The sequence below is a fragment of the Sarcophilus harrisii genome, chromosome 1, assembly GCF_902635505.1.
Source record: "Sarcophilus harrisii chromosome 1, mSarHar1.11, whole genome shotgun sequence".
NCBI classification, from domain to species: Eukaryota; Metazoa; Chordata; class Mammalia; order Dasyuromorphia; family Dasyuridae; genus Sarcophilus; species Sarcophilus harrisii.
The window spans coordinates 381,853,697-381,870,361 of NC_045426.1; the positions used below are offsets into that span (position 1 = coordinate 381,853,697).

A 16,665-nucleotide genomic window follows, 5' to 3' on the forward strand; every position below is an offset into this window, starting at 1 on the left:
GGCTGGTTGCAAACTTTTAAGAGCTTTCCTTGAGTTCAATTTAAAAAGTGATTTATACTTAGAACTACAGATGAAATATCGTGCAAAGAAAAAACACTTAAGAATTTGTGAAGAAACAAATTTTAGAAAGAAAAATTATGCTTAGCTCTTGCACAGTCTTGTTTCTCTTAGGAATTCAAAGTGTGTTTAGGAAGCCTATGTTCAATTAATATTGTTCAGTCATGTCTGACTCTCCTTGACCCCATTTGGGGTTTTCTTGGCAAACCATGGCTGTGGATTTTTATTTTGTTCCACCAAACTTTTACTACCAACAATCCTTACATCTTAAGACTATAAATCTCATAAATGGAGCCCTATTCATTTTCTCCTTGTGTCCTATTTCTCTCATCCTTCTCTCATTCTATTTTCTCGGTCTCTTTGGGATTTGGGACCTTCCCCATGAGTCACTAAGGGCCAGCACACCAGAGATATAAAGGCCTGAAGGTCTTTGATAGAGAATTCAAATATTCTAGTCTGCAGTATTTTTTTTTTTACTCAGAAGCCTTCTGCTGCAGTACATGGCTTATTTGTAGATTCATTTATCCCCTTTGATAGAAGAATCACAGAATCTCAGAATTCTAATGGACTTGAGGTCATCCAGCCCAAGATATATCTGAATAAGAATCCTTCTTGCAGCATTCACAATGAATTCACCTCATCCAGTCACTGTTCGAAAAACTTCTAGTCTTGGGTATTCTCATTTGATATAAGGCGCTTTGGAGGAGGGGTAGGAATTTAGAAAGGAAGACAGTTCTGTTTTGGACACAATGAGTTTGAAATGTAAAACAGGACCTCCAGATGATGTCCAGAATTCAGTTATATATTCAGGGCTGAGTTTAATAAATGTTTGCTGACTTCTCATGACTAAAATGTTTGCCAAGTGACTTAATACGGTGCTTAGAATGCTGCTGCTGTTCCCTGTCTCCACCATAAAAACTTGGTTTATATGCAACATTGTGACACTAAATAGTTAGTTCTCCATGATTGATGGGAGGAGAGGGGAGAGGGGATTCACTTCTGGGGCTGAGGCGGGGAGGGGTCTCTGAATGTATGTAGAACATATTCTTATGTTTAATGTACATTATTAACATTTTATCCATTACTTTCTTAAATATAGAAAACCAATAAAATGACAAATCAAATTCTGATTTGCAGCATTTTCAGATTTCTAAGGTGTAAATGCTCATATGGAAAATTTAACAATTGGCAGGCTTATTTGAGCTTGTTCTATCCATTTCTTCACATATAAAATTTTAACTCACTAAAGTCTTAGGAAATTCATCCTAGTTCCTAATAAGGTGTCAACTGGTTATTAATAGTTTAATGTAAGCTATTTGCATTTTAACTGGGGACAGGGAACGATCTGATGCCTTAACTCAGGAATAAGTAGATCTTTAAGGCAGGAAGGTAATGTAAGGCAAATCTTAAACTGGATTGTGACCCCATAGGGAAACTAATTGTGGAGGCTGTGAAATTGTGATTTGTTATCAGAAAATGTGCAATTTGTACACCTATTTTATATACTAGTATGTCCGATGCAGTATAAAAATTTCCTGGGCAAATAAAGGATCCTGAGTAGAAAAATTTTAAAAGTCCTGGTATAAGGGACTGTGTGGAAGAGAGAAGGGAATTATCTTTGAGCAATGAAACAAAAGCAGCTTACAACTTTTCTAAGTTGATATATATTGCAACAAATTCAGACCATTGGCAACAGGAGTGGTTTAAAGGGCTTATAGAGTCAACATCAGTCCTTTGAACAAACTTTAGCTCTACACTAACTCATCAGTATTAATAGCTCTCAAGTCAGAACCCAACCTTAACTAATTGTTTACTTAGGTAGTTTGCTCTCTCAAGGGTCAACTTCTACACACTTCCAGAATCCTTCAAGACTGAGAAAGAAATGCAGGGAAGCATTGATAGGTTACATTTCAAACTTAGGACTTTTACCTCTAAGAGAAAGAAATAGTAGCTGTCTTTGTTCACCATGGGGCCCACTTGGATAACAAGTGGATTTTCAAAGAGAGGTAGCTTACTTCAGTGGATAGAAGTTTATTAAAGATCCATTATACTTGCCCTGACCAGTTTTCTTTTTATTTCCTCACAGTTGCAAAAGGTTGTCTCGCTTATATTCTTATACCTGGGCAACATGATCCCAGTAGTCCATGTACCACAACCATCATTAGCTACCCTATTCCTGGGGAAACTTCCATAAAGATATTCAGGTTGCTTTGCCAATTACATTGAAAGTACTACTGGAAAATCGGGAAGAAACAAAACCTCTATACAGCTCTATCAAACTTCCCAGCTAGTGGTGACTGTCAGACAAACTCCTTGGCCCTTTGGAATATGATCAAAAGACCCACTGCCTCAAATATATCTCCCTTACCTCTTGTCACAATTCTTGAATTTCCTTCCACATTGTATCATTCTTTGAGAGTCTTGCGAAAAATATACAATTTCTATGAGTTTCCAACAAATTGGGGAAACTATCACCTAGCCTAGCCAACCAACAAATCTATGAGCATTAATCTATTATCTAACTCACTACTAGAGGGGTGAAGGCCCAGAACAACAATGGAAATTTTTGATGAAATAATTCTGCTTTTATTTCAAAGATTTTTCTTCTCTACATCCTCCAATAAAAATATTTTTGAAGGATGAATAAAATGTTTAAGATAAGATGTTATCATAACACTACATATAGCAATGGTTTTCAAAAACTGTACAAACAAAATTTTCATTCAAAACTCTTAGGGCACCAGAATATTTCAGCTCCCATAGACTAGAAATAAGGAGAATAAGGGAGATATTTTAGCTCTTAAATGACAGAACAAGATTCATGTCTGCCTTCTGCAGGTATTGCTATTTTAATGAGACAAAGAAGAACTCTTCATTATTTTTTGGGGGCACTTTTTCTTGTTGACTTCTGATCCTTATTTGGTCCCAAAGGTATGGGAATAGAGTGGAACTTAACTATAACATCAGTTTGCCCTTGGGAATTACACTTCTAACCTGAGCCGCTGGACTATTTTTTTCACCTCCACGCCTACAGGCCTTCTCTCTCTGTAAGGTATTTCTCTTTGGATGGGTGAGTTTCTCCTCCCACTTCCATTTAAGGAAATACCCATTGAGATCATGGTCATGTTTTACTTGCCTCATTTTCCTACTTTGCTCTATCATCTCCTCAACTTCAGCTCCCTTTTATGTACTGTCTCTCCATTGTGGGAACTTTGTTTTTGCTTGTTTTTGTATTCCTAGATTTTAGAAAAGCTTCCTATCATTTAGTAACCTCTTAAAGGTATTCCCTAGTGTAATCTAAGCTTGTGGACACTGGAAAGGGGATTATTAACTTGGTATGAAAAAAGTTCAGAATTGAGAGGAAACAGGAAATAGATTGAGCAAAACATCAATAAGGATGCCAATGAGTGAATTGGGAGGAAGTGAAAGTTACGAGATAGGTTCCAATGAGGATAGAAATATAAGTATTGTGGGAGGTTAGGGAGTAGCTAAAGTAGAAGATACAGAAGATTAGTCAGAGAAAGGAAACTCCTACTCTGAGTTCTCTGAATTGAAGCAATGCTGGGTGATAATGAAGTTTGGGGTAAGACTATGTAATTATGAAGTGATGGTGGAAAAATGAAGGAGATCACCAAGGTCAAGTGAATGAGGAAACTAGAGTTGAGAGGTTCATTGAGTCATCAGTATAGATGTTGAACTTGCCAAGAATTACTTCAGAGTCTAGAGGGAGGAGACAAAATTAGGAAGCAGGTATTAAAGTCATATAGGTAGGTAGCATTAGGCCTAGTTGTAGTACCCAACAATGTCTAAGAGCTAGTGAGGGAGGTACACTTGGATGATGGGTACTTTCCCATTTGGGCAAGGAATGTAGAAGATGAGTTTCCTCTGGGAGAGGGTAATGAGACTACAATGTTGTCACAGGAAGTCAGATTTTAGTTAATACAAGGGGTTAGAGGAAGTTGGGAAGAAAAATTTGTTCTGGGTTTTGGGAAGTTAGTTTATAATTGAGGGTAGTTTCCAAAAGGCACAGTGGAAGGAAGTAGTAGGTCAGAAATGAAGGAAGAACTGTTAGGATGGAATAAATGAGAACAAGGTGAATATGAAGACCTAGAAAAAAAGGGGAGTGGGGAGAGGTTTGTGCCCAGAACCACAGGTGGGGATAAGTATGACAAAAGAATTACAATGGGAGAAAGAAATAAAAGAAATGAACCACAGGCTAGAAGCAGGAGAGAAGAAATGTAAATGTAGATTTACTGATGTAGCTGGAGAAAGCAAAGAGAGAAAAAGCAGGTTTACTCTTAGAGAGAAGAGGGCCAACCTAATTCACTCAAGTTTTTTTCACTCAATCATTCAAAAAACATTAATTAGATAACTAGTGTCTGCAGAGCACCCAAATAGGTAGAGGGGGGGAAAGAAAGTTTAGAAATTATACTATCCCAATCTTCATGTCCTTACCCTTTTACAATCTAGTAGAGGGATAATAATAATATACAGAATATAGGCATCAGAGGGATGTAAAACAAAGTTTGATGCAGTGGAAAGCAGTAGCTTTGGAGACAGAGGACATGGTTTCAAATCCTACCTTGTTGCATTTAGTGACTTAGTTTCTCGAAACTTCAGTTTACTCATCTGTAAAATGAGCTGGTTGGACTCCATGATCTCTAAGTTCTAAAATGAGCTTTAAATCTAAAAATCCTATGATCCTGTTTAAAAAAAAAAAAAAAGCTGTGTGAATTCTGAGGAGGTTGTTTTTTTTTTTTATTGAGGAGAGATGGGAAGTCCAAGAAGCCTTCCTGGAAGAGGGAATATTTAAATTGAATTTTAAAGGACAGAAATTTAGTAGCTCAAGAAAAAGAGGGACGACATTTTAGGCCTGAGCAGCAGCATGAGGATATGTGGGAGAATATAGGATGAATTTGAGGGAAGAGAATAGGCATTTCTGTACTGAATATAGAATGAATGGGGCAAGTAGATGACTTTGAGGATAGAGTGTTCTACAACCAGGGCTGGAATTAGAAAGACTCATCTTCCTGAGTTCAAATCTGGCCTCTGATACTTATTAGTTGTGTGACCCTGGGCAAGTCCCTTCACTCTGTTTGCCTCAGTTTCCTCATCTGTAAAATGAGATGGAGAAGAAAATGGCAAACCAATTTATTATCTTTGCCAAGAAAACCCCAATGGGGTCACAAAAAGTCTAATACAACTGAACAACAACAGAGTAAATATAAGTAATATGGGAAGTTTCCTTATTTCTAAAAGGATTAGGTAATCTCAAAGTTTCTTTCTAGCACTAAATATTTTATATAATAAACCTGTGATTTCATCCCTAATGAAAGATAAGCCTAAATATATCTGTTGGTAATATTAAATGTAATATTAATTAATTTTGTTAGTAACATTAAAATGACATATTTACAACCTATTAAATTATAATCCAGTTCGGTTGAGGGAGTCTGGACTTGTGGTTATCATTTATCTGGGAAGTGTAGTCTTAGAGAACTGTTTAGTGAACTGCCCTAAGAGACTTGCCCATGGTCACACCCTGAAAGAGAATTTATTAAAAAAAAAAAAAAAAGTCCCCCTAGTTAAAGACATGATAGTTTTCATTATTTAGAATCTTTCTGGTAGTAGGACCATACATTCAGAGCCAGATGGAATCTTTAATGTATGGTCTGATAAGGAAATATGCTTCTCACCTTTGGACACAGAAGCCATTGCCTAGAGGGACAGAATTCATACTCATGAATATAAAAACATAAAAGGGAGAAAATACTTATCAAAATTATGTCTCCTGAATTTTTATAAGTGTGCAAGAAAAAAGAATAGTAATTTTTGAGAAAATATTTAAGCTTTTAATTTTATATTTAATTTGTTATTTATTCATTCACCTATCAACTCATCCCCCTTATCTATCCATCCATTCATTGTTTTTTTGTTTATTTGCAGACGCACAGAAAGAGCAGAGAAACTGGCATATAATGGAACATACCAACTATAAAATAGGTGAACTACAAAGAAGAGAGGAATCTGGGAAGTATTTGCTTTGCTAACCAACAATGCCAGCAAAGTGGAACCAAATTCAACAACCATGATTGAATATCCAGAACTTGGGATGTGGGAGAGTAGATAAAACAGTATTTACATGGCACTTTCAGATCTTCATAATACTTCACATATATTATTTCCTTTTGGCCCCACAATAACATTGTGGGGTTTTTTTGTTTGTTTTTCTTTTTATTATAACTTTTTATATACAAAACATATGTATGGGTAATTTTTCAACACTGAGCCTTGAAAAAAGTTCTGTTTCAACTTTTCCCCTCCTTCTCTCCACCCCCTCCCCTAGATGTCAGGTAGTCATATACATGTTAAATATGTTAAAGTATATATTAAATACAATAAATGTATACATATTTATATAGTTATCTTATTGCATAAGAAAGATCGGATTTAGAAAGAAGGTAAAAATGACCTGAGAAGAAAAAGCAAAAATGCAAGCAAACAATAACAGAAAGAGTAGAAATATTATGTTATGGTCCATACTCATTTCCCAGTGTTCTTTCTCTGGGTGTAGTTGGTTCTGTTCATTACTGATCAATTGGAACTGATTTGGATCCTCTCACTGCTGAAGAGAGCCTCATCCATCAGAATTGATTCTCATATAGTATTGTTGTTGAAGTGCATAATGATCTCCTGGTTCTGCTCATTTCACTTAGCATCAGTTCATGTAAGTCTCTCCAAGCCTCTCTGTATTCATCCTGCTGGTCATTTCTTTTTTTATATATAGCTTTTTATTTACAAGATATATGCATGGGTAATTTTTTAGCATTGACAATTGCAAAACCTTTTGCTCCAATTTTTCCCCTCCTTCCCCCCATCCCCTCCCCCAGATGGCAGGTAGACAAATACACATTTAATATGTTAAAGTATATGTTAAATACAATATATGTATACATGTCCATACAGTTATTTTGCTGAATTGGACTTTGAAATAGTGTACAATTAACCTGTGAAGGAAATCAAAAATGTAGGCAGACAAAAATAGAGGGATTGGGAATTTTATGTAGTGGCTCATAGTCATCTCCCAGAGTTCTTTTGCTGGGTGTAGCTGGTTCAATTCATTACTGCTCTATTGGAATTGATTTGGTTCATCTCATTGTTAAAGAGAGCCACGTCCATCAGAATTGATCATCATAGAGTATTGTTGTTGAAGTATATGATGATCTCCTGGTCTTGCTCATTTCACTCAGCATCAGTTCATGTTAAGTCTCTCCAGGCCTTTCTGAAATCATTCTGCTTGTCATTTCTTACAGAACAATAATATTCCATAACATTCATATACCACAATTTATTCAGCCATTCTCCAATTGATGGGCATCCACTCAAAGAGAGCTGCCACAAACATTTTTGCACATGCCCCTTTCCCTCCTTTAAGATCTCTTTGGGACACTGCTGGATCAAAGGGTATGTACAGTTTGATAACTTTTTGAGTGTAGTTCCAAATTGCTCTCCAGAATGGTTGGATCCATTCACAACTCCACCAACAATGCATCAGTGTCCCCGTTTTCTCGCATCCCTTCCAACATATGTCATTATCTTTTCCTGTCATCTTAGCCAATCTGACAGGCGTGTATCTCGGAGTTGTCTTAATTTGCATTTTTCTGATCAAAAATGATTTGAAACACCTATTCATATGACTGGAAATAGTTTACATTTCTTCATCTGAAAATTGTCTGTTCATATCCTTTGACCATTTATCAATTGGAGAATGGCTTGATTTCTTATAAATCAGAGTCAGTTCTCTCTATATATTTTGGAGATGAGGCCTTTATCAGAATTTTAGCTGTAAAAATGTTTTCCCAGTTTATTGCTTCCCTTCTAATCCTGTCTGCATTAGTTTTATTTGTACAAAAACTTTTTAACTTAGTATAATTGAAATTTTCTATTTTGTGATCAATAATGGCCTCTAGTTCTTCTTTAGTCACAAATTCCTTCCTCCTCCACAGGTCTGAGAGGTAAATGATCCTATGTTCTTCTAATCTATTTATAATCTCATTCTATATACCTAGGTCATGAATCCATTTCCTACAATAACATTGTGAAGAAGATCCTACTATAGGTGTTATTCAAATTATTTTGTAGATGGGGAATGACTTGCTTGGGCATGGCAACAAACATGAGTAGGAAATATTTAGAAATAAGATTTTAATTAAATCTTCTGGATTCTAAATCTATCATGCCAGTATCCCTTATGTCACACAACATCTCTTGTGTATAAGACATAAATTATGAATTAGAACAGTACAAAGTGCTATGTAAGGGAGTAGAAATGTCTCTATTGAATGAGAATGGATGAAAGCCACATGGGAAACCAATGTTGATAAATATCTACTTCTTACAATCATAAAATGTGCACCCCATGAGCCTGAACTTGTTTCTTAATGACATCATGAATTTGGAAACCCTCCAAAAAATCTATAGCAAAATAAATTGTAAGAGCAGGAAATAATATAGTGACACTGAAACTCTGGTAAAACTTGATGGGGTGGAGTTGCATATCATTTCCTTATATGCCAAAGAATTTTACCAAAGAAGAATAAGAGGTGATGATTTTTTTTAAAAAATTCATTTCTTTGTCATGGGATTGCCAAATATCAACAAACACAAACATTTCTCTATGTAAGGAATAGAAAAAGAATATAGTGAATCCATGAATCGCCATTATGTACAGCTTGTTTTTGTAGTATATATTAAATTTAACACAGTAGTAGCAACATTTCCTTGCTTGTTTGTGCTCCAACTGTACTTTCTTCTGCTCTCCTCAGTGCATTTTTAAATGTTTCATTGGCATTCTTTTTTTTTGGGGGGGGGAAGGGCATTATTATTATTATTCCCTATTCTATCCTCATGATTCTCAACTGCCTCCATAGAAAATAAAAGCCCTCCTTTGCAACAAATAAGTACAAACAAATCAAATTTCTATCATCAGTCATAGGTGAACATGAATATCCCATTCTTTACTTCTGATCCATTTCCACCATGTAAAGAGATGAGAAGCATGCTTCATTATCAGTCTCCTAAAAGCATAATTTGGATTAAATCATAGGTTTTAGGTCTTTCAAAATTGCAGTCGCTTACATTATTGTAACTATTATATATTGGTCTTCTATTACTGCTTACTTTGCTCTGGATTAATTCATATAACTCTTCTCAAATTTCTCTTAGTTCATCCCCTTTGTCATTTCTTATTGCACAAAATATTCTATTGTATTCATTTACAATTTATACTGTCATTCTGCAGTTGATGGGCACCTACTTAGTTCCCAGTTCTTTGTTACACCAAAAAATGGATTTTGGTTGCATTTATTTTTAACACATGAGTCATTTCCCTTTACCTTTTTTTCTTTTTTTTTTTTTTATTATAGCTTTTTATTTACAAGATATATGCATGGGTGATTTTTCGGCATTGACAATTGCAAAACCTTTTGTTCCAACTTTTCCCTTCCTTCCCCCCACCCCTTCCTCCAGATGGCAGGTTGACTAATACATGTTAAATATGTTAAAGTATAAGTTAAATACAATATAAGCATGCATGTCCAAACAGTTATTTCGCTATGCAAAAAGAATCGGACTTTGAAATCGTGTACAATTAGCCTGTGAAGGAAATAAAAAATGCAGGTGGACAAAAATAGAGGGATTGGGAATTCTATGTGATGGTTCATAGTCATCTCCCAGAGTTCCTTTGCTGGTTTAGCTGGTTCAGTTCATTACTGCTTTATTGGAACTTATTTGGTTCATTCCCTTTACCTTTGATAAGAGTTAAGGACCTTAAAATATCCCAGTATAAAAAACATGATTTGTCTTAAGAGAATATAAAAGATTCCCCATTCACTGGGGATTTTTGGTCTTAGTTTTAAAATATCATGTATTTAAGTATGTGATTAAGTATGTGATTTGGGCAAAGTTCCACTAAACTCCCCTCCTCCTCAGAATACCTGAGTGATGAGTCATTAAAAAGAAAAGGGGATGTGGGCAGAGTTGGTAACCTGAGCTGGTGGACTTAATCCTTCATTGAATTTAGGACATGCCAATTGAGAAGCCATAGAAATCTCTAGGAGGAGCAATGGAGGTGACAAAAAGGTCAGCAGTGGGCAGTTTAAAAAAAACATAGGATGAGCCCTTCAGACCCAGAAAGGAAAATGACCTTTTTCCAGGGGCTAGAGGCCAAAACAGAATCCAAATGGACCAAGGCCAGGTATGGGGCAGATGTGTAGCATAATCACTAGGGCTCAAACTAAAGGGAAAAGAAGCAGATTCTGGGAGATAGTAAAGGTACAGACCTGGAAGAATTACCAACCCAACTATCCCAAAAAATTGGGAGCACTCTTGCTGAGAGAAGGACCAGGAATTTAGGCAAAGAAAGTCACAGAGCTAGAAGTGCAGTCTGGAGTTGACACAATTGACTCTTGAGGAGGCACCATCTGAGATATCTTGTGGTTCAAATGTCATACATGAAGAAAGATGAAAAGCACTTCATACATATTAGGTTAAGTTCATGATCACCAATGAATTGTGAAGGACCAGAGACCCTGTGGGAAAGCATTTTATCCTTTTAATGGGGATTGGAGCAAGCCCAGGTCACTTGATGAGGGAATATCTCAAGGGGCTTGTCATGTCACTTAACATCTCCCTGGTGGAAAACAACTTCTTATAAAATATAATCAAACCCTGATTACTTATTAGCCAAAATTCCTGAATGGAAATGCTTGGACTGGATTTGTAGCAAATAGTGTCAAACAGGTCTTTGTATAGTGCCATCATCTACAATTCTTATTTATTTTATTTAGTCTCAAAAAGAACCTTTCTCCTTAACAGCTTATTAATTCAAAAAGTGATAATGGTGTTTCTACATTAGTGAAAGTCAAATGAATTTTGTCTTTGATGATAGAAGTTTGCTATTCTCCTGGGTATGTTCCATGACTGCATTACAGACCGCCCCACAAGACTTACAGGTATAGGTGACTCAAAGGAGAGTGAATAGGAAGGTACAATGAGGAGTGCAGTCAAGGTGCAGTTATCATTATCAATTTGAGGATGTGTGCCAGATGTCAAAACAATGAGTGATAAGTGAGTGACTATTAAATCAGCCCTCAATGTGACTGTGCATGTGTGCTATTCAATGTAGACTTTCCCCCCTTTATTTTAGATATCCTGTATAGCTATGGAACTTGTAGATACTCAAATATATAATTCAGGGGAGTGTGAGAGTCAGCTTGGAACCAGCTCAGGAGTCAATTAAATTTTCAGTGTGAGCATTTATACTTAAGGTTTAGGCAAACATTGTGAATAAGGGCTTAATTTTTTTTTTTTTGCTGATTTTTAAACAAGAAAATGATGACGAATAACAACATTAATGATAGAAGCTAGCCTTCTATCATTTATATAATGCCTACTCTGTGTCAGACATTTTACACATATTATCTCATTTAATCCCCACAACAAATGTGAAAAGTTGGTGTTCTTCTTCCCATTTTGGAGTTGAGGAAACTGAGACAGAGATTAATTGACTCATCCAAAATTACACAACTAGTAATTGCCTGAGGTTAGATTGGAACTCAGATCTTTCTAATTCCAATCTCAGCATTCTATCCACTTCACCATGTGGATGAATAACGGAGATTGAATTTAAAAGTATGTAGTGAATACATTTTTCTTCTTAAGAGAGCCATTTGTTAAACATTTACCAGTGTGTGTGTATGCACACTAGTAGGTAGGTATGACTGTTGGTCTGGATATACATGACTAAATATAGATAGAGCACCAGAATTTAAGTCAGGACTTTAATTCAAATTCTATCTCAAACACAGATTAGCTGTGTGATCCCAGGTATTTAACTGTTCTCAGCTTCAATTTCCAAATATGTTAACCACTTACAAACCTTTACTATATAAAAAGTAACTATTGTTACTATGAAAAACAGATTGTCTTGGAATCAGGAAGAACTTGATTAAGTTGAATTTCTATCATGCTGACTTTATGACTGGGAAATAACTTAACCTCTTGGTATTTCCGTTGCCATTCTACCTTGGTAGAGTAGAGTAGACTTCTCACTCTATTTCTCTGTCTCTATCTCTTTCTGTCTTTCTCTGTCTCTGTCTGTCTGTCTGTCTCTGTCTCTGTCTCTCCCTCCCTTCCTCCTCCTTCTCTCTCTCTCTGTTCATACATTATACATACGTATTGTATATTGTATAGCATATTTCATATATATATATATATTACTATTTACATTTTAACACATAATATCATATAGATTATATATGGATATATTATGAGGGGAACCACTGTTTCTATGCACATACATACACATACAGGGTGATGGACCTTACAAAACTAAGTGACAGAATAAATAAGCAAAGATTTCAACATATCTACCTAACTATATTGAGGAGGAAGAAGAGGAGAAGGAAGAACTCTGCTTATTTTTTATATATCCTAGATAATTATATATATGTAAGATAATGGATAAGAGTAATATAAGCATGTCTCTTCCCCTTCCCATGGTATGTTGTATATAACATATAAAGCTAATAACAGAGTGGGCAAGCCCTTCTTCCCTTTAGCCTTTCCACCACTTGTGATGGTCAAAGGCTCTATTACATAGATTAAAGGTCTAGAAAAAGAAAGCCAGTATCTCAGGAGTGGGGCTTCTAAATATAAAGCAACTGAGGCTAAGCCAGTGTCTTCATGGTTCTGTTCACTGAAGCATTTTGCCTGACATAGAGCAGTGTTGGATGACAGTGACCTGGGAATTATGTCCCTGGGGTATTAGAAAGGCAAGCCTGATTTGGAGGTGTATGATAGACTGGGTGACTATGAGCTATGTATCCAAAGGGTATCCCTGATTAGGATTTCAGTCAAAGACACATAAATGAGTGTGGTGCTTTATTTTCATATTTAAGCGAATACAGTGTTTATAGTGCAGTAAAACAAGAGATGAGAGGTGGTGAAAGATGAGCATAGTGACTGTTCTTTCTAGTGCAGCCCAAAACATGGAGTAAAAATCATTATTAGTTTCAGCATAGCTCAGGAGCTTTTTTTTTTTTTTTAAGGCATTTGTGCAGTTTTATTTCTCATTATTCTCATTATGTTGATGTACAAAAATGCCAACAGAATATGGAAAATATAAGTGGGTTAGGTAACATAATTTGAAAATATTTTACTAGACTCTCTAGAAGATGGCGTCTAGATAATTGTTCTTTTTTAAGTACTTGTGAGTCCAAGATAGATTCTCAACGCCTCAGGTTTCCCTACTGACACTTGACAAATCCTTTCAGATTTTCCAGAATGCTGATATATTTATCTGATGTTCCAAAGTCTTACTAAGCTCTATTAGCACATCTGCAAATGTATTGTTCATCCCTTAATTGGCCAGGAAGTCCATTAAGAGACTTGTTCCCAGTTCAGGGGACCCAAATTCAGCATGTAGTTTTGTCCTTGCTTGTGATCAGAAAATTAACTTCCCTGATAAAGAAGATATTACTCTCATTTTCTTCTTCCACATACTCTGGATAATGGAAGGGTTTTCTTGGTATCACCCTTCACAATTTCCATCACAAAAGTTTGGGGTTGTTGTAAATTCAGGCTCTTTCTACTCATCAGCATTCTGTCCTTCTGGTATCTATCTCATTGTCAAAAATTGATGGGATACTTTAATATCGAATGTGACTGTGATCTTCTCACCAGCTCATCCCTAGATTAACTTGGTCAGTACCTTAGCACACCTGATTCCCAATCCCAGGATGTCTTGGGAAAGAATTTGTTTCTGGATTTTTCTCCCTTCTCTTTAAGTTCATCTGTCAGGAATTCTGCAAAGGCTTTGTTCTTGTTGTGTCCTGCTTTCATGCTGCAGTTGCAGGAGTACTGTGAAATCAAAGAATCTGCATTTGAAACTTGGCTCTGGTTTCATACACACTTTTGATATCGTGAAAACATCATTTAACTTCTTAATTCCTTGGACAAGTTTCTTTATCTACAAAAGGAGAGTGTAGGACCAGATGACTTCCAACATCTCATTCAGCTTTAAATGTATGATCTTATGAACTTGTATCTATAGAAAAAGAGGTGGACTGTTGTTGTTGGACTGATGATGAAGGGTAACAGATTCCTTAAATCTTTAAACAGAGTTTTAAAAATAGATAAATTTTTTTAAAGCAGCAGACTTTCAACATATAGAGGAATTAAAATCTTCATGGATGAGATGAGATGACATGGATATGTTATAATCTGTGCTGATAGAAGGAATAGCCATATTGATTAGATCATAGATGTAATTGAGTATTAACAATTAATTTAGTATTAATAGTTGTATGTATTTCTGCTTGACTTAAGTTTTGAAGTTAAGTATTCCAATACTTAATGCAAAAGTCCATGAAGATGATTAAATAAGGTATATAAGAAGAAACTGTTTATTATGGTATATGAGACAACAGATTAGACATTAATTCTTTTATGACAAAAGTTGTGTTCTCTGTGTGTGTGTGTGTATGTGTGTTTCTACCTCCTTTTTGAAATGGAGAATTTTCTTTATCTTCTTAGGAGAAGTATGAAGTAGTTTTAAATTAGAAACTGGTTAGCTTGCATGTGTGACTATCAACCTTTAATCTATGACCAATTGCCTATCTAACCCAGCTGAGCCCATTTAATTTGATCATCCGTAACATGACCCTGAGAAGGATTTAATTTGTGATAGTTGAAGCTTTGGGAGTAGATGAGATCATGAAAGGAGAGAAAGAAATAGCGTGAGAAGGGGGGGGAGAGAGAGAGAGAGAGAGAGAGAGAAAGAGAGAGAGAGAGAGAGAGATGGGGGAAGGGAGGGAGAAAGGGAGGGAGGGAGGGAGAGAGAGAAATCAGGATAGCATCGTAGGGAATACCTAGATTCTAGGGGAACACTGGCTTTTGAAATGGAAGGTCTTGGTTTGTATCTTGGCTCTGCAAATAGTTGTGTGACTTTGAGCAAGCCATTTAATCTTTTTTAGACATCACCTCAAGCTCCTCATTCAGATCAATTCAACAAACATTTGTTAAGTCCCTACCCAATGCAGGGCACTACACTAGAGAGAAGATGAAAAATGAAATCCTTTAGAGAAAGGAAGATAAGATGTAAACAAGTGGTTATAAAGTAGAAAGTAATTTTAAAAGAAGTGCTGTGTTTAACCTATATCGAATTGCTTGCTGTCTTGGGGAGAAGAGGGAGAAAAATTTAGAACATAAGGTTTTGCAAAAGTGAATAATGAAAACTATCTTTGCATGTATTTGGAAAAAATAAAATACTATATAAAAAGGAGTGCTATGTGGAGTGCTCATCTGCAAAAATGGAAGATTATCTTTGATTTTAAATCTTGTGATCCCTAGAAGAGAAAGAAGCATCAGTGGAGAAGAACGAGGAACCTTCAGAGAAGCCTTGGAAAGGAAAGAGAGGAGAGAACTTTTTAGTGGTCAACAGGTGCAGAGGTCCAAAAGGTGGAAGATTGAGAAAAGAGCTAATGAGCTTGTATATTAAGAGATCGTTGGTGACCTTGGAGAAAGCAATACAAGCTAAACTAAAGTGAAAGTCCATGATGACGATTTAATAAGGTATATAAAAAGAAACTGGTGTCTGAAACAGATTAGATATTAATTCTTTTATGTCAAAAGTTGTGTTCTCTTTCTCTGTCTCTGTGTGTGTGTTTTCACCTCCTTTTTGAAATGTAGAATTTTATCTATCTTAAGGAGATGGAGGGATACCAAGTCTAGAAAATACAAGGTTCTAACTTTCCTGGGTATTTTAGTCTTTGTCCTTAGCCCTTTGGTCCACCTTTCCTTACCTACAGCCATGCTCCATCGAGTATGTCCTCCACTTTTCTCTCAGCTGGCTAAGTTAGAGAAAGTAAGAGGCTTTCAGGGCTTTCCCCAGGGCATATATTCCTGACAGAAATTTCTACCACGTTAGACAGGAGAGACTTTTCCCAAAATCTAGCCTTCCATCTTCCGGGCTTCATCGAAGCTCTAGTTTCTTTGCTTTCCAGGGACTTGGAAAAGTCCAGTGCTGCGGAGCCAGACTCGGTTCTTCCGGGATATGAAGTCCCTAGCATGCCCTGTCCGGCAGCCTGCAGCCCGGTGGGCCCGGAGGAGTCGTGTCCGCTGCCGGAGGTCCAGCCGGAGCAGGTGGAGCTGGCGCCTCTAAACCAAGTGCCAATTTCCTCGCACGCTAGCTCTCTTTCCTGAGCCCTCCTAATTCTCCCGCCCTCTTTTTCTCCCTTCCCCGCGACGCATCTTTCGTCTTCCCTCCAGGGAGTGGGTGAGACTGGAGAGGACGAGGAGGAGGGGTAGTTGGTGGCTGCTCTGCCTGCTAACCAGCCTGCTCCCCACCCCTCCCCAGCCCGCCTATTTCCGTGTCCCCTCCTCTTTCCCATTCATTCCTAGTTAGTCCCGGGCCCCGCAGAAGCAACGACCGCAGCGGCTGCGGCAGCTCTGCGGGAGCTCCCGGGCTATGGTGGTAGCTGCCGTAGTGGCCCAGCAGGTGGAAGGAGAAGGAGGAGGAAGAGGAAGAAGAAGAAGTGATTGATAATT

At 36.9% G+C, this 16,665-nt stretch overlaps 1 pseudogene; it reads right to left on the bottom strand.

Annotated features, from left to right (window-relative positions):
• Positions 1 to 13,003: 13,003 nt before the first annotated feature.
• Positions 13,004 to 16,388, bottom strand: LOC111718986 (annotated as a pseudogene).
• Between the last annotated feature and the right edge of the window lie 277 nt (positions 16,389 to 16,665).